Source organism: Pteropus medius, unplaced genomic scaffold, assembly GCF_902729225.1.
Source record: "Pteropus medius unplaced genomic scaffold, Ma_sr-lr_union100, whole genome shotgun sequence".
In the NCBI taxonomy this organism is placed as follows: Eukaryota; Metazoa; Chordata; class Mammalia; order Chiroptera; family Pteropodidae; genus Pteropus; species Pteropus medius.
Window position 1 is genome coordinate 3,706,366 of NW_024346150.1, and position 19,538 is coordinate 3,725,903.

Consider the following 19,538-nt stretch of genomic DNA (forward strand, 5'->3'; position numbering starts at 1 on the left):
GAGAAATTACTGTGAGCTGGATTGATCTTAGAAAGGAAGTGGTACTTTAGCTGAGCCTTTAACACACGACAAAAGTTTAATAATCAATCATGAAAGGCAATATACTAAGATAAGTTTCTGGGTTAGAAAGACAACAGGCCTGGGGTGAATAACAACTTTGCTCTCTGTGTAATCAAGAACAAGTTTCTGAACCTCAGTTTTCTCTTTTTATAAATGGGGCTAAAAAATGGAACTTATCTTATGGATTACTTGTGAGAATTAAAAAGCGATAGGAAATGTACAGTACTGCGAATAGCGCCTTGCATTTACTAAACTCCCAATAAACAATACTTATGTCCATGAAACTGTTAGTGATGTTCCTTCCTTGCCCTGCAATAGCTCAAAGTCAAGAGCGAAGATAACTGTGCACAGGAAAGTGGAACTGATTCCTTAAAATGCCTATAAGTGAAGGCCTTACCTGATGCTGTATATACATCATCTCCCCTAATTCTTAACACAAACTTATGAGTTAAGTGTCATCATATCCTTTTAAAGGTTAGGAAATGGAAGCCTACAAAGTTGACTAGAGTCCTGGTCCACCTGGAGCTGAGAATCAGTATTTGCCACATATATTCTCTGTGCTCAGAGCAGGGATGTATGCACACTCCGCTCAGAGAGCAGAGAAGGGGAATCTTTCCCTATCAGGAGAAATATTTTGGCAGGGGAAGAGCCTTCCAGGTGGGGAAATGGCTTGAACAGAGGCCTAAAGGCAAATGGGAAATGGGAAATGGGAGGTGAGTTCTAGAGACAAGAGACTAATTAACACATGTAATAATGGCAAGAGGAAAGACTGACTAATAACACGTTTGGATACAAACAGGTAAGAATGGCAGAGGCCTGAGAGTGACACAGCTTTAATTCCTTCAAGCGTTGCCATTTCTCTTAGATTAGTGTTGTCAGGTGTTTCATTGTAGCAGCAGGACCCTTTTGTTCAAAACAACCTAAAATAGTTCAGTTAAAAATGGATCTCTGATTGAGGCTGAAGCTGAGTGGGGGCCTGGAGTCTTGCCCACCTGTCCTTCTCCGCCTCTGAAAGATATAATTTGAGGGAATTCTTCGGGTACGCAGGATTTCCTAGAGCTCCCTGGTCCACAAAACAGTAAAAAGCAGCTCAGTTGGATAGAAATGACAGTTGATCAGGTGGCTCTCTTTGGTCAGAAATAGGTGATATCAATGGTAGTGAGGGTAATGATTCCGGGCACTGCAAAGACAGTAAGGTAACTTCCAAGAATCAAAAGTCTGAGTCAGATCCACAAAATCGGAGTAGTGGATTGGAATGCAATAGCAGAGAATGTAGGCCAGGGCCGGTGGGGATGAAGTACCCAAGAGGGAGGTATCACTCCAGCATCTCTGAGATACAACTGCTGTTCGTGGACTTCTGGTGTTTTATACTCAGGAGAGCTTGACCATCTGGCTTAGTCACTTTCTTTATCTCTATCTGGACATGTACTCTACTGTCCATGTCTAAGACAGAGCCGCATCTTGGGGTTGGCCAGGGAGTGTAGCAGGAGGGTCATCAATCCCAGGAGCTTCATCATGTCCAACTAGGAGGGTAGTTTAAGCTTGAGGATTTGGGCCAAGGCATCCTCATCATCTGAACCATTCTTTTCTGAGGCACTCGGAGGTCTCTAAACTCAGAGACTTTGATGACACTATTGGCTAAAAGTCACTAGGTATTTGAAGAGTTCAATTTATATTAATCAGTAGAAACTTGCCAATGTATTTGATGCGTCTTGTCTTTGGAACAAGCCCTGATGATTTTAAGGTCACACTGCTCCTGGTTTTTAATTTCAAATTTCTCTTAATGAAGAACGTTTAGAGAATCAATTAAAAAATAGTCTCACCAGGCTGCTAATGAGAGAAATGGTCTTTTATTTATGAAAGAAAAACATATATTGAACTTCCCTATGACAAAGAAGAGCCTAGGTTATGGAATTTTCTTTGTAAATTATGAACATGTTTGTGTACAGTAGTTTGAAGAATATTCACTAAGCGTTATTAGAATCTGATAAGTTTCTTTGTTGCTTATGAGCAGACCACGCATGCTGAGAGTAACAATCTAATTATCTAAACTGCCAGTATCCAAGATACTGTCTCCCAAGATTAATGTGTTTGTGTTATGAGTTTCCCTCTGAGTGAGAGACAGTGGTCCTAAATAAATTGCATTGAATTGCTGTAACAAACAATGAAATAAATCAACTTCTCATGTCAGTTCTAGACTCGGGTGATTTCCACTGTGGATAGAGCAAGGCCAGTCTTGTGTGTTAGAATTAAAGCAAAGCAACTTTGTGGACCATAAAGAACCATGACGATCCTTCTTGGCTAGAGTATCTGATGCTCTTCTGGAAGCTCTGTCACCTGCAATTGTCCTTATTATTATTATTATTCATTTCTGCAGATGTTCATTTCACCCTGTGACTTTCTACTCTGCCCTGATGCATTTGTATAATCCTGGAGGTTTGCCACCTATGGCAAAGATGTCCTGACACTGCGGTTGGCTCTAACGCAGTGATTAAAAAGTGACTCTGGAGCCACAGTGCTCGGGTTCAAATCCCACCTTCTCTATTTACTGTGCTTTCTTGCAGAGTACTTAACCATTCTGTGCTTCTGTTTCATTGTCTGTGAGTAGGGATGATATTGTAAAAATATTCTATGTGTTTTCTTATGAGGATAAAATAAGTTCTACATGTAGAACGTGTAGAGCAGTGTCTGGCACAGAGTAGGTTCTTAATAATGTTAGTTATTATCTTTGCTATTACTGCAGAGTATGATGGAAAGTGTCCTGGATGTGGAGTCAGAGTAGCTGGGTCCAAATTCTAGTTCAACTACCTGAATTCTAGATCTACGAATTTGGGAAATGTTATTTTAACTCTGAAGTTCTGTTTCCCATCTGTAAAAGGTGATAACATCTATCTTATGGAGATTCTGAGAAGATAAAGTAGGAAAACATGTGGAAGTAGGGATAAATTACATAGTGGTCAAGGGCATACATTATGGAGCCACAGTGACCTGGGCACAAACCTCAGCTAACTATGTGGACCCAGGTAAGTTATTTTTTCTTTTTAAACCTTGGATTTATCATCTGTAAAATGGGAACAGGAATGCTATTATTTATTGTTGCGGGGATTAAATAGTTTAGGACATTTTCTGGCCTACGTTCCATTGAGCGATCAATATACAGCGTCGAGCGGTATTGTCAATGTAGCACTAAGCCAGCACTTGACCTGTAGCTGACACCTGGTGCATCCATTTTTCTCCTCCTCTTTCTCTTCCTCTGCCCACCACTTGGAACCTGCCAGCAGCCATCTTCCCCTGTACCTAGGAAGGACCTACCACTTCGGGTAGTCACAGATCTCAGGCCCCTTCTCCTAATGTAAACTATACCTCCCCACTAAGAAGGAAACTTACCCTGAGATCTAAGCAAACAGAATACTTGTCCTGGGCCTCCTGGAAGTGAAGAGCCACAGCAGGAGAGACAGAAAGGAGTTCCATCGTGGGTCTGATGTAAATCTTTGTTTCTTTGGGGCTGCTGTTTCTCCTCTTGGCAAGAGAGCAGATACTCTGCTGAATGACTCTTAGCAAAAGTATTTCTCAGTGGCTTTGGTGAGTTAAAGCTTACCAAAGCCTAAACAGATTGTTATTTCAGAGGCCTCAGCTCAAAAAAATTACTATTTCTTCTACTCACACTAACTCAGGGAGTACTTTTTGTATTGCTCTGTACTTTCTAAAGGATTTGTATGACAGTGAAGTCCTGTGGAACATGGCTGTTTATTAGCTCCATTCAGCAGATCAAAGGGGTCTGGGCAGCACTCACATGTATTGAGGGTCTAGGATGTGTTAGATATAGATGAAATAGATCACCTTCCCCGCCTATGTGGATGAGGAAGCTAAAGTTCAGAGAGATTAACGGGCTTGCTACTGTATCACAGATGGGAAGATTTAGAGATGAAATTCAACCAAGGGTCTGTTTGATTCCTACACTTCGAAGCTTAAACTCAAATCCTAGACAGAATCGAGGACTTTGTCGCAGGTATGTTACTACTAAAATTTGTCATAGAGGAGATTGTTTGAATGCATGGCTTATTTTGGCTTTCTTGATTAAAAAAAAAAATAGTGAAATATCCAAAATAATTCAAGAATTTGCCTTAAGAAACTCATAGTCCACGAAATTCATTTGTATAACAGAGGGGAATGTCCACATGACTCTAGCATACAAGAATTCTGAAATAAACGTTTTGTAAAATCTAAACCTGCATTGTACAATAAAGTAGCCACTAACCATGTGTGACTATTTACATTTAAGTTTAAATCAACTAAAATTAAATACAATTAATACAATTAAAGCTATGCTGTCTGGGTCTCCTGCCAACACAGCTTTAGTTAAAAGCTGGGGAAAGTTGTGCCCTGCAAGAACCTAGCACTGCAGAAACTGTATTGGTCCAGCAGTGAAGAATAAAGCATGCTGTCAGAGACTGGCAAGCAAGTTGCCTTGAAACCAGGAAGTGAGCAAGGTGCCCCGAATCCTCTTCCAGCATCTCTTCTAGAAAATGTGGAAGGGACATGAGGAAACATTTGAGATACGGAAATATTTCATGTGTTGATTGTGGCAGTGGTTTTACGGATGTATACATTTGTCAAAGCTCATTAAATTTATAATTTAAATAAATGTAGTATCTTGTATGTAAATTATACCTCAGCGAAATTGATTTAAAAAATATATAACACTAAACACACACACACACACACACATACCAATCCTACTTCAAGATGGCTAAAATGAAGCTATCCTAGTATTTTAGTGGGAAAATAAAATGTACGACATTGGAAAACTCTTTCGCAGGAACTATTAAAACTGAACATATGTATACCTTTGACCCAGGGATTCCACTCCTAATAAATAACTAACAGAAATGCAAACATATGTTCACCAAAAGCTGTCTAGTAGGTTATTCATAGTAGCACTGAAATCTTCATAGCCTCAAACTGGGAAATATCCAAGTGGCCACAAGAAAGAACCAGTTAGTGGATTGTTGTATATTAACACCGTGAAATATTATGTATCAGTGGAAATGAATAAACTGCAACCACACAACGATATGGATTAAGCTCACCAATACAATGTTGAATATAAGAAGACAAACATAAAAGGGTAAATAGGGTATGATTCCACTTAGGAATAGTTCCAAATAGGCAAAAACTCATGGTTAGAAGTCAGGGTAGAAGTCACTTCTGTGGGAGGTAGTGACAGGAAGAGCGGCTGTGAAGGGATTCTGGGGTGTTAGTACTGCATTCTGCCCTGATGTGAGTGATGGTCATGTGGGCACTTTTCATTTGTGAAAATCCATTGCAGTTTTATTCCCACATATGAGTGAAATCATATAGTTCTCAACTTTTTCTGTCCAACTTATTTCAGTACAAGACTGAAAGTGGTAAGCAAACAAGACAAACAAACACTCATAGATACAGACAACAGTTTAGTGGTCACCAGAGGGAAAGTGGGGAGGTGGGAAGAGGGTAAATGGGGTCAAATATATGGTGACAGAGGAGATTTGACTTTGGGTGGTGAACACGCAATGCAATATATAGCTGATGTATATTGAATTGTACACTTGAAACCTACATAATTTTATTAATTAATGTCCCCCAATAAATAATAATAAAAAGAAAATCCATTGCACTGTGCCCTTATGGTTTATGCCATTTTCTATATATGTATGCTATACTTCAGTAACAAGTTTACTTGAAAAAAATCTCAGCACTGCTTAGTATACTCAGAACTCACAACCAGTTGGGTTTGAATCTGCTTTAGGGGGAACTCGTGCTGCTTCAAAGAAAATAAGTATGTTGTGAATCGATTTATCTTGGGTAGACCCCAGGTATCGTTCGCAAGAGCATATGGAATTTTTACAGGCAGGATAGTATAAAGTGCTCCTTAACTTCCTGTTGCTAGGTGCGGGAGGAACCAGCCTCTAGCAGAGGAAGTGTTCGTGGTCCAGGAATGAGAAGCACTGGAATGGAGAGTCAGTGAGTCTCCTTCAATTGACAGAAGTTTAAAGAGAAAGGCCTTTAGATATTTTTCGCTTTATTCTGTTAGGTGGCTATCTTTCTAGTTTGTGTATCAAGACGAGAGCAGACTTGAAGATATGCCAATGACACTGGTGTCAGCCTGGGTGGTGGATGAGAGAAAGGCATCCTAATGTAACAGGGAGCTCAGGCCCTGCAGAGACACAGGTCTGGACTTAAGCTCTGAGTCATCACTTGGTATATCTAGGTGAACTTAGAGAAAGTTATAAAACCTTCAGGTTTCTCGTGTAAAACAAAGAGAGACATTTGAAGCAAGTATTAACATTAAAGGTCAGAGTTTTACATACATTTTTTTGGGGGGGGCAATGATCTTCATTAAGATAAACGTTTTATATTTTACATCGGGACCCAGTACAAGTTTACACACACACATCTTACAAAGTAATACTATTATTATTTGTGTTGGCTTGATATTTTTAATTCTATTCTATTTATTTATTTATTTTGAAATAAAAAGAGCCAGTTACAACCATCTAATCTATTTGATCACCTATCGGTAAGCAACTGCCCACAGTCTGATAAGCACTAGCTCAAGGCACACAGTTGTCAGGCATAAATGAGATCACCATCAAGAATGAATCAAATAACTCCTTTAAAATTTCATAAGACTAAAGTGTGCTGTTCACTAGCAAAACTGGGACTTCCAAAGCAAAAAAGCCTGAAAGGAGTGGTTCTTGGTGGAAGTCCTGACTTAAGTCCTGACTTAATCCTGACAAGTGATTCTCAATTGTGGCCCCATGTTAGAATCGCCTCTTGTACTTTAAAACCTCCTTGGGCCCAAGCTACACTCCAGGCCAAGCTAAATCAGAATTCCCGAAGGTCAGCCCCAGAGTGCAATGACCCCTGAAGCTCCTCAGGTGACTCCAGTGTATAGCCAAGACTGCAAACCACTGGTCTAATGGGCCACATGGGCAGTCTGTCCCTGTTCCAACTCACTCTTATTTTTCCTCAGGGGTCAGAGACAACTGGACATTCAGCCCTCTATTTAGTCCAGACCCCATCAGCACCATTAGTGATGCCCCAGTAGTAATACCTCAATATCCATTTTGGGGACAGTGGTGTGAACACATTTTCTCTAGTTTTGAAGCAGTGACTACATTTGCAGTTGTCTGTGAATTCACCTGAAATGACATGAGTGGGCAGCCTGCCGACCTCCTTCAGGCTTTTGTTGGGATTAGCAGGCTAATGTTGGTAAAGCACATTGAGGTCTCTGGACTGCTACCAAGCAGAAATAAAGACAAGACTGTGTCTCCCTTTGGGTTGACTGCTGTTGCTTTAGCTTGCAGTGCATCTCATTGTGCAATATGCCGAGATTTAGCTAAATGAGAGACCAGAGTTTTGCCTTTTACCTGCATTCTGAAATGTATTTTTGACCAAAACATCTTATGGCCCACAGGTACTTTTCCAATTGAAATATAATTGTAAAGATGCCCTAAATTTCCAACCTAATTGCAGCTCTCGGACTTACTAGAAATCTCTTCCTATTAAAGAAAATATGGCTGAAAAGTGATGCTACAGAAATGTTCAGCAAGTTTTTTTTTTTTGCAAGCTACCAGAGTTTAATCTCTCGCAAATGAGTATTTAAAAACAAAGGTTTATTTGCTTGTGTTATTTTTTATATAAAAATATCTTTCCATTTAGCATTTTTAGTAGTGCTAAACCACAGGGGAGGAGGGAAAGAGGATGGGGAGAGTATAGAGAGAACATCCATCTTTCACGTGCCATTCCGATCAATCATTTATCACATGATACCAGGCATAGGAATTACTGCATTATGGGGCTATCGAACTCAGATCTCTGAGACCCCATTGACTTTCCAGAACTATGTGCTCTGATTAATAATAGATGGTTAGCCACATAGTTAGTAGAATGATTGGCATCTTTTATTGGTTGTCTTTAAGACTAATTTAATGAAACTGGCTGATCAGAGAGCAGAGGTTTGTTGCTGGGTGCTGGGCTGATTAACAAATGTCTGCCTCTTTAGAAACTCAAAAAGCCCTCCTTCCAAAGATCAAGCTCTTGGAGCTCTCTGGAAATTTGCTCCGTTGTATCTGGTGCTCAAATTCTTTTGGAGACTATGGCCCCTTAGTATTTCCTTCTTTTTTCTATAGGTATTTTTTACCCTTTTGGTAACTGTCAAAGTTGATGCTGACACATATGTGTGCCCCTAAGCAGGCAACGGAATTAGAAAGTAACCATGATCTGGTGCAGACAGTAACCTATGGGCCAGGTAAAGTTTGGGAAGGATGGACTGTAGTATGGTTTCTAAAAACTCCACTAAGGAATCTGTACTTAAGCCCAAACCTAGAAATTAAAAACGAAAATAGAAAACCTGATATACGGTGAGCATTATGTGCCTCTGCAAGTGTGTATATTGCAACCCAAGTATGGGACTGGGACTGTGGCTGAAGGATTGTGGGTTTCTCTGTGATAGCCGGGAGTGGGGCGGGGTAGGGGGAATGAGAGTTTACTGCTGTCCTATCATGTGCCAGACACTGATGGGTGTTTTACAAACTGACTTATTCCATGCTCATACCAACCTTTCTTGGTGGTGTCTGAGCTGAGTGTCTTCTGTTCCACCTCCCACCTCCCACCCCAAGCCCCCTCTCGCCTTGTTCTGTGTCCTCAGGAGGCTGGTCTGTATGCACCACATCAACAAGCTGCCTGTTCTAGGGATTCTATTGGGGTGTGGCCAGTAGTTTAGCATCGATAAAAAAAAAACGGGGGAGCAGGAGAAAAGCAGTTAATTTACCCTTCTGGTCTCTTCCTGTGAAGTTGCCAAGAGTTGGCTGTATCTCTCTACCAAAGGCCTCAGCATTGTCAGATGACACACTCTGTAAAGTTATCTTCTCTGGGTTCTGAAAATTTTTCCTTCTCTTAGCCATTCAGTCCTTACTGCTAATGGCCCTCCTCTAATGCTGTCACTATATCAGCCCTTGCTAGTTTCCCCAAACCCTGCCTGCACCCTGTCAATAAGCCCTTTATTGAAATCACCCCATTGCCCAGCTTGGGTGTGCTATCTAATTTCTGCCTGGGTCCTGACTGTTTTAGCGATGAGGGTTGAGAAATTCAGATTGCATGAGGGACTTGGCTAAGGTCATATAAAGAGTAATTGGCAAAATTGTATTCTATACTTTATGAACACCAGGCAAGTATCCTCAGATACAGTCACTAAGATCCACAGCTAGGGTTCAAATTTTCTCAAAGGAGACTGGATGACAACTCAGGTAGACATATGAAACCAGTGAGGGGGGTGGACGTGTTAGCCAGCTCTTGTGATACTTTCTATGGGTCAGTCACCTACCCTGCTGCAAAGGGATATCGAACAGGAGGATGAAGACATCAGCACATCTTGGAACAACAGAGTCGTTGAGACACCAAGATCATCTAGAGGCCAAACTGGAGCTCCTCAGAGACAGAAAACTACCACCATCTGATGTTTGCTTTTGTACCAAGGAATTCTTATTTTCCTCCAGCACTTAAAGCTTTTGTGGCCTAACGGAAATTAAAGACGAACAGTATTGTGCATAGAAAAACTGTCATGCCAAGAGAACTACTCAGCCCATTAGAAAAATAATACAACTAATATTTATTGAGTGGTTATTATGTGCTAGACACTGTGATCATGTCTGTGTGTACATTAAAATATTTAATTCTTCCAAAGCTGATGAGGTAGGTCCTGGTAATATTCCCATTTTGCAAATGAGAAGATCGAGTTGTAGAGAGACTCAGAAACTTGTCTAAAATCTTAGAGCTAGTCAATGGTAGAACTTGGACTTAAATGCCAGTCTGTTTGATATCAATATCTTTGCTTTGAACCATTATAAAATACGGATACATAGGTTGCTATATAAATGTTCTTTTCCTTGTTGTTTCTCCTCTAATATAGGCAATACAGTTGCAATTATCTACTGAATATTGTCCACTTTCTATCTCTCGCTTAATACACATTTTCTATTATTTCTTCCCAAGAACACAGAAGTCGTTCTTTCAAAGATGGGAGAGCTCTTTTTTCCTTGTGTAAGCAATACCCGTCTTTGATCTTCCATAGCTTTGAAATTATTGAATCTAGATATTTTCCAACTCTCTCATTCATTCTTTAAACGGAGGGAGCAGGTTTGTAGTAAACGTTAAAAGTGATGGACCAATATTTAAGACTCAATAAGAGCCCTTCCACTCAATACTTTCCCAGGACATAAAGGTATTTCCAATTATCCTGCTTTTCTTCAAAACTAGAATCAGCAAATGAATAACAGATGTCACCTTCCATGGAAGGCTACTTACTGAGTACTGGCTGTTCTTGCTTATTGGAAACCTTTTAGCACGGGTTCTTTGTGTTTCTATTACCATGGCAACATTTGGCCCCTTCCCATGTTTTCATTTTCCAGATCTGAGGCACACTTCACACAGTGGACTAATCGTTACAACAAGTATTATTTGCCATGTATGATGATAGTCTTAAGTGGATTTTGTTGACTGCCCTTTATGAGGGTTGTGTTGTCCATATGATTACTTCCGTTTGTCAGGTTATGGCACTTCCGCTATTTATGCTTCAGATTTCAGCTCAAGGATCTCTTACTACCTAGTTGTTTTCCTGATTCTGCAAGACTATACTAGACTGATAAGGTCTTTGCATTATTTTCTTTCATTTCATTTTTCGCGACTGGTATAGTTTTTTTTCCCCCCTAAAAATACTTATTTTTAAGAGCAATTTCCTATTAACAGAAAAATTGAACAGAAGGTATAGTTTCTATATACCCTCTGCCCCTACGCACATACGCAGCTCCTCCCCGCCCCCACTATCACACCCTGCACCACGAGGGTACATTTGTTACGATCAATGAATCTACACTGTCACATTATTATCACCCCAAGTCAATAGTTACATTAGGGTTGCTCTTGGTGTTGTACTTCCTATGGGTCTTGACAAATATATAATGACATGTGCCCCCCATTATAATATCATATAGAATAGTTTCACTGCCCTAAAAATCCTCTGCACTTGCTTATTCATTCCTGCCTTCCACTAACCTCTGGCAATCAGTGATCTTTCTACTGTCTTCATAGTTTTTGCCTTTTCCAGAATTTCATATAGTTGAAATAATACACTAGGTAGATGGGTTTCTTTCACTTATTAACATGCATGCAAATTTCCTCTATGAAAGGTCTTCTTGATAGCCCATTTTGTTTTAGCGCTAAATAATATTCCATCGTATGGGTGCACCACAGTTTATTTATCCATTGACCTAATGAAGGACATCTTAGTTGCTTACAAGTTATGGCAACTATAAAGTTGCTATAAACATCTGCATGCAGGTTTTGTGTGAACATAAGTTTTAAATTCATTTGAGTAAATACGAAGTTACAAAGGAGCACAATTGCTCAATTGAGTGGTAAAAGTAAGTTTATTTTTGTCAGAAACCACCAAACTACCTTCCAAAGTGACTGCTATTTTGCATTCCCACTGTCAGTGAGTTCCTGTTGCTCCACATTCTTGTCAGCATTTGGTGTTGTGTGTGTTTTGGCTTTTGGCCATTCTCTACATGTATGTGGTACCTCATTATTTTAATTTGCATTTCTCTAATGATATATGATGTTGAGCTTTTTTCATATGCTTATTTGCCATCTGTTTACCTTCTTTGTTGAGGTGGCTGTTCAGGTTATTTGCTCATTTTTTAATCAGGTTATTTGTTTTCTGGTAGAGTTATTTAATGCCTGCATTCCTGCAGGAATATAAAATCTTTAAAGGCAGAGGCTGTGACTTTTTTCATATTGTTGTATTCTCAGCACCTAGTTCAGGGCCTGCAGAAGTACAATAAATGTTTGATTAATTAGAATGAGGATGAGGATGTGCACAAACTTGAACACTGCTTTAATAATAAATGAAGCAGTCAACCTGGCATCGATATCCTTATTTGCCAATTTACTTACATTGTGGCCACGAGTAATTTATACAAATTCTCAGTTTCCTCATCTCTTAAGTGAAGATAATCATAAAACCACACTTTCTATTATGAGAATTATCTGAAATAATAAGTGTAAAAACCCTTAGTGAACTGCAGTGCTAGATATTTATAACATACTACTTATGATAAAGTCCAGCAAATTGGGCCTTAAATAAATATTTCAGGAAAACTTTAGGTGCGGGATAAAATTGTCATCTGTGTCAATATTTGCAGTCTCGTTACAGAAGAGCTTAATTATAGCTACAGTTAAATGAGTGTGTTCTATGTGCCAAGTGTCTTGCCATACATTATTTCTAATTATTACAACCACCTTGCCCTGTAAGTATCATTTTCTCTCTTTTGCAAATGAAAAAATCTGAAGCTCAAGGAATTTAAACAACTTGTACAAGATCACAGTGACAGAGCAGGAATTTGAACCCCGGGTGGTTTTGACAGCAAACACTAAGTGCTTTCTACTTGCCCTGAATGGTCTCTGACAACTCAACTAAATCAGCTTAAATAAAAATCTTTAGTCTGCATACTTCTAGAGTTTTTTAGAAGAATAACTCAGTCCATGCAAGAGAAAATTGAGAAACTAGAGAATTCCATTGGTTGCTTTGGGCGATCTTTGTGAAAGTGTCTCTACCACTTGCTCCCTTCATTTGAGCTGTGCATGTTGGGTCAGTGAGAGCCTAAAGCTCTAAGTCCTCCTGCAGAGATGGACAACAAGGGCTCAAGAAGGGACTGTGGTTAGCCCTGCCTAACCTTGCTGTGGTGCCAACTTCTTCATGTCAAATATGGACAGTTATGTTTTCCCCGATGGAACTGCATATTTCAGACTGAGGCCCAGATATGAAGGCATGAATATATTTATTCCTTACCCACCAGCCCAACATAAATCCAAAGATCAGACTTGACTTGATAGAATGTTCTTTATGACCTACAGCAGGACTGCTTGTTCACATGTTTTCAGTGACTAAGAGACTGGACCATTGAGAGTTACTTTCACAGTGACCCTTTTCTCCCATCTTGCTACATCCATAAAACTCTAGCAGAGAAAGATTAGGAGGCCACCTGGAGCACAGAACACCTCAGACAGGGGGGTTTGGAGCTCTATCTATTTCTGTGTACTCAGCCACAACACAACAGATGTAGACTTAAAGGAGTCTGTTAGAAGCAGTCCCAGGCAAATTTTAGGAACCTGACAATTGCTAAGATTCCTATTTTAGCTTAGAGTCTGAAAATGTGTTTAGTGCTTATTCTGCTGCCTAGGTACAGTGTTCTCCCAAAGAATGCTAGTTCTCACTCTGTTTTTTTTCTTTTCTAAACACTCTCAGAGACAGAAATATTTCCTCTGAATTGCTGGAGATTTCTCTTTATAAAACATATCACTTCAACTACAGTAAAACTAGAAAATAGTAAGTGCTCTGTCATTAATGAAGGGCTACGAACAAAAGTAACCTTTCTTCCCAACTCTCTACCTAGCCACCTGCCCCTGACCTGGTCATCATCTCTGCGTGAACATCCGATGAGATCTGTTAGGCCCTCAAATGTGAAAAGGTGTCCCCATCACCAAGTCTGACTTCTGCCCTGCATCAGTGCATTTTATTACCCTTATCTGCTTATTGGATTACCATTAGCTACTTATTTTGACAAATGCACAACTATAAATTTAATTTACTGGATTTTAAAACTGTAAGCCATGGCTTATTTATATCATTCTTTATTTCCAGGCAGAAATTAGTAGTATATATGTTTTATTAAGGAATCCTTCCTTTGCCCTGCTCTGAGCAATGGAATACATTTCTCAGCTCTCTTTTCCTTTATTTTCCTGACAAAGAGGCCCAAATAGAAACTGCTGCTTGGTTTATATCCTTTTAACTTTTCCCCCACTGAAACAGAAGAATATGGCGTTTGAGCAAAATGTGGTACTTCCTTCACAGTGATTTGTATGTTAGTGATGAGCATGAGCCAAAGAAAAATTCAAAAATATTCCTGTCACCTATGCCTCATATATGTGCAAGTGAAGTTTTAGACAAGAATTCATGAAGCATATTTCACTTTTAATGAATGCATATCTTTCTCCATCTGAGCAGTGTGTATCTTATGAGACCTTGAAGACAAAGCACTTACAAATTGGATTCCAGCTGCCAGACATGAAATCTGCAATTGGCAAAACACGATTCTGCCTCAGTGTCAGCTCTGGAAGTTCTTTGAAATGCCTCTTTCGCTTGTTCTAAAACTGCTAATAACACCTTACCCTTCTCCTGTGAATGCTTTCCCCTGGTTAACTGACATTTCTATCTGAAACATTTTCCTGGAATCTGATTTGAAAAACTCAGGGGCAGGACATGAATACCTGAGTTGAAATTTTTTAGTTGGAGTTGAAGGCAATTCTGGAAATAGAATTCAGTGGCTTGGGCATGAAAGGACTTCAAGAGCCTGCAACTCTGCTAATGGACTCAGCAATCACTGTCTAAAGACCTCATCAAGCTGTTCATAAATAAGCAGGGAGGACCTGCCTTTCGCCTGTGCACTAAACAGATTCTCTCTTTACTTCAGCTCTCAGAAACCCCTAAGGAGATCCCAAGGCACTGATCCAGGCTGCCTTCTGGCCTCTAAAGTTCCCTGGGTTATCTCAATATTCCCTTTGGACTTGGGAGCAGGTATAGCTCATTCATTCACACAGGCAGATGCAAAGAAGGAGCATTTGCAAGTGATTTTATTATTTTTACCATGTGCACTTAAGAAGGTAAAATGCTCTATTCAAAAGAGCCCAGAATTTGCCATCCAAGTCTCTCAAACTTCTGGGGCAGCCTTTTATCTCAGTACGACTCAATAAGACAACTCAAGCTGCCATCCCATCCTCTGTGGGTTACTCTTTCCATTATCCCAGGGATTTCTGGAGAGGTCGTGATCTCTTAAGTCCACACAACATCCAGTGTGGTAATAAACTCTGAGGTCTTCTCTTGTTGGTTTCCTTCACCCAGCCCTGGAAATCACTCTCAAACCTTTCTTCCCTCAGAATACTACTAAGACTTTTGTGTAAAGTGAAATTTGCAGAAAAATTGAAAGAATAGGAGACTACTGAATCGCTAGGCACAGGCAACAACTTTACCCTGGATATTAGAAATCACTCTTCAGAGAGCCCATCAGTCACTCCTCACCACCAGCAATTTATCAGTAGCCAGGACTCCTTGGGCACCCCCTTGTCAGGATCTTTTGGGGCTTCTTTCTTTCTTGATAGCCTCTCTTTCTCCCTGCTTGTTATCCCCAAAACATAAATTCCTTACATGTCAGTCCATCTTTTGACTTCCTATCTCACACTAGTTTATAGAACTACCTTTGCATAGCCAAAACTTATCTACTCGATCTAGCTATCCATATTTTATTGGTACAAATTAAGGGGCATATTAAGATATTTAATAACTGATACATTATAATCCTTATCAATCAGAGTGCCAGCCATAAACTCCTACAAGCCAGACCATGTGTACCATTGAAATTTGACTATGGGGCAAAAAACATGAACAGAAACAATGAAATTATGCTTTTTCCTTGGCAGGGTTCCTTCTTTGCCAAACTCTACAAGCACAAGAGTAATAGTTTAAAGATGTACTTCCCTGCTGGCCAGGCAAGTCACTTGTTTTCTTGTCTCCTTCCAACTACACAGATATTATTGATATTATTTATTAGTACATGGAATATCTGGAAATGGGAAGTGAACATTCATTAGGTGCCTGCCCTGGGCTGCGTGCCAGACATACACTATTTAAACTACATATACTGATGCTTAGAGGAAGGGAACATAATCCACATTTAATGAGGGAAGGATGAGAGATTCAGAGGCTTGAAGATGCTAAGTGACTTGCCCAAGATCACATCCTGATAAGTAGTGGAGGTGGGATTTGATTCAAGGTCTGGCTGATTTTTTTGGTTCATGCCTTTCCCTGCATACACCAGAGTGAGTTCCCTAGAATAGCTTCTTTCAGTCTCTCTCCATTGCCTTTTGGATAGAGAAGTATCATAATCCAGGCAGTTAAAGCACCTAGGAAGTAGGCGGCTCCCAATAGTTTCAGCTTCAGCCTTCTATCTTCTAAACATACACTGGACTAGTCAGAGAGAAAGTTTATTCTTCCATCTGTAAAAACTCTAACGTTCTCCAAAGCCACAGAGCTGTGTGAAGCATGCTATCCTGTCCTCCCCAAGCTGTGGAACATTCACTTTGCAGAAAGGTTTGGGTTTCATCCACAAATACTGATTGCATTTTATCTCGAACACCTATCGACACAATTCATTAATATACCTTCATTGTTGTTATTAATATTCTAGGTAAGAAATGATAATAAATAAAATAACCTAAAATGTAGACATGTTCTCATTTCCCCACTCAAGCAGAAGTTTAAGAATCTCTAATGTTCTCTCATTTCCTACACTGACCTGTCCAAGGTTAGTGTCTTGTCCATTTATTTTGAGTACTGATGAGGTGACTAATGGCCATGTTCTGGAGGTGATCAGAGATGGTTCTCAGTGGCACGGGCTCTCCTTATTCCTGAGCTCTTTTAATGAAAACTGCATTGGATGATGAACGCTGGCTTACGCCAACACAGAAACAAGAAATCTTGGTATTTTTTCTTGTCATCTTAGAGTTACAAAATTTCTCAAGAACTTCTTCCCTGTGGGAGAAAGCAGAAAGATTCACTGACAGATCAGATTAGAATTAGTCATTTAATAAAGGATCCTGGAATATGTCAATTGACATTAATGAAAGGTATCTTTTCCTTGCCAATGAGCTTCAAAGTTTCAACAGAAATCCCCAGGACACTGTAGGGAAAAAATCATGGTAGACAAGCCACCATCATCTCTCACACAGATTAATATAGCCACTTTCTAGCTAGTCTCAATTGCTCCCACCCCGTGTTGGGGGCCCCAAGGCCACTGTCAGGCTCAGTAACTTGCTAGAAGGACTCACAAGACTCAGAAAAGCTGTTATAATCATGTACAGTTTATTTTAGCAAAAGCATGCAGATGGATATCAGCACAAGGAAAAGGCACACGGGCCAAGCTCAGGAGAAATCAAGTACCAGCTTCTAGGTGTGCCCTCCCAGTGGAGTCGCATGGAGTTAATTCTCTTGGCAACAATGTGTGACAGCATGTGTGAGGTGTTTCAGCCATGGAAGCTTTGGTTTCCAGAGTTTTTATTGGGGGTCAGTCATGTAGGCATGCAGTATCTCCAGGACCACCCCAGCTACTTAGACTCCAGCCCTCTTACCTGGTAAAACTGGTACAGCCTGGCCTAAGGCCTCAGAGATGACAGCATTTTCATCAAGCAGAGTCCTCCAAAGGCTCAGAGGCTATCTCTCAGCAGCCCAGAGAGGGCCTTTCCTGAAGCCAAGTTTCTGTTTTGTTGTTGTTGTTATTGTTGTTGTCAAATGTACAGAACTTGAGTAGCCCAGGCCTGCTGAGTTAACCCTTTTCTGTCTACACCCTTACTTTCCTTAAGTCCATTCTTTGCACAGCCAGAGAGATTCTGTTTAAAACGGAAGTCAGATAGCATCACTCCTCTGCTGAGAATCCCTACTCTCTTCCCTTGGCAACACAACCTCCTCGACTCTACATGGTCTGGCGTCCTATCCTGCCTTGGTCACCTCACCTCCCCTTCCCTTGCTGAGAACACTCCAGCCACATGAGCCTCTTCCTAGTTCCTCAAAACCACAGGCACATCCTCACCTCTCGGCATTTGTTCCCTCTGCCCAGAGTGCTCTATCCTTAGATATACACAAGGCTTCCTCCCTGGCCGCACCATCTAATATTTAACTCCACTTCCAGAACATCATGTATCTCATCCCTGCCTATGTTTTTCCTCCTCATCACTTAGCATTAACCGTCATACTCGATAACTGACTTCTTTATCGCTCATTGCTGGTCTCTACCCTACAATGTAAACTCCTTATGGGTTTAATCTGTCTGTTCACTGCTGTATCCTTGGTGCCTGGAATCAGTGCCTGGCATACTCAGTAACACTGTTGAATGAGTAAATAAGTGAAGCAAAAGTGGTTTCATCCATCCTCATCTTAGGTATATAAAAAACAATCATCGCCATTATTACCATCAATAAAGTCTTAGTCTTTTTTGCCATTTTACAGATTACCAAGAGTTTCCACACCCATTAACCACCTGTGAGACAGGTATACTAAATGTGAGTCCCTCTTCTGTACCGATGTGGGATGTGAGAGAAGATAAGCAGAAGAAAAGGCAGGGAAGTGCAGAGGAAAGAACATTGGATTCAATGTCAAAACGCTCTGGGTCTTCCATAGACTCCTACTCTACGGGCTTGCATGAGTCACTTAATCATTTGTGAATCCAGTTTCTCTTTGTTTGTAAAATAAAGAGGTTTAAGCTTATTCGATAATTTTAAATCTTGCACCTTCCAGAAGCTACTTGTAAAATTCCAGTTTTATGAGCTCCAGTGTGGTTTCCTCCAATGTCTATTGTCCACCTCTCTTTCTGAGAAATGGCAGCCTGGGTCAACAGACTGTTTTCTTAGGCTCCAAAGATTGTAGGTGGGGCTATAGACATGTACATACATTCACTCTAAGCTTTCTGTGGCAATTCCTGCTACTGCAATCATGAAGGGTCATTAAACCCCTTCTAATTTTAGCCCTTTAGACTAACCAGCAGTCTCTTGTGCTCTCAAATATGCCACGATGTTTTACTATCCTGGACAAATGCTTATGCTATCTTACTAAGTGTAAAAAGCAGCATCTAAAAGTAAATCTCAAGTATGGTCTCAATTACATAAAAACATGTATATCAACAAGACCGGGAGGAAATATGCAAAATGTCAACTGTGGTTTCCTTTGTGTAGTTAACTTATGGTTTTTCCCACCTAGCTATTTGTTCGCTTTTGTATTTTTAAAATATTCTAAAAAATAAACATGCATTGCTAACTAATTATATTGCTAATTAATTTTCTAATTAGAAATTTTAACATAAAACCCCAAAAAAACAAAGCATAAAATACAGAGAGATATGATTTATAACAGCTATTTTTAATGTTCAAGATAATATTTTGACATTCTGAACATAGCCGAGAACAAAATGTAAAGTTTGCCTTTCCTCTTCTTGTGCTTCACTGTAGTACTCAGGCAATCTCAACTGGTGGCCAAGTTATCTTTGGAGACATAAGCTGCGGGATCAGACAGACATTCATCTGAAGAGAGAAGACATTAGAATCACAAGTCTTAAATGCAACTTAAATTGCTTTCGGAGCTATCTTTTGCTCCAGGCTAAATAAGCTTTCACCCACCAAGATTTACTGGAAAGTAACTCAGAACCAGAAGGCTGTGCTCTTTATCAGTTCTAGGACAGGTAGACTCAACTAGCAACAAGTTCTTGTTGATAATGCACCGATCCAGTGGTGTTGGCAATAGTTTAAAACAATGTTCCAGAGCAAAAGCATTGTATGTG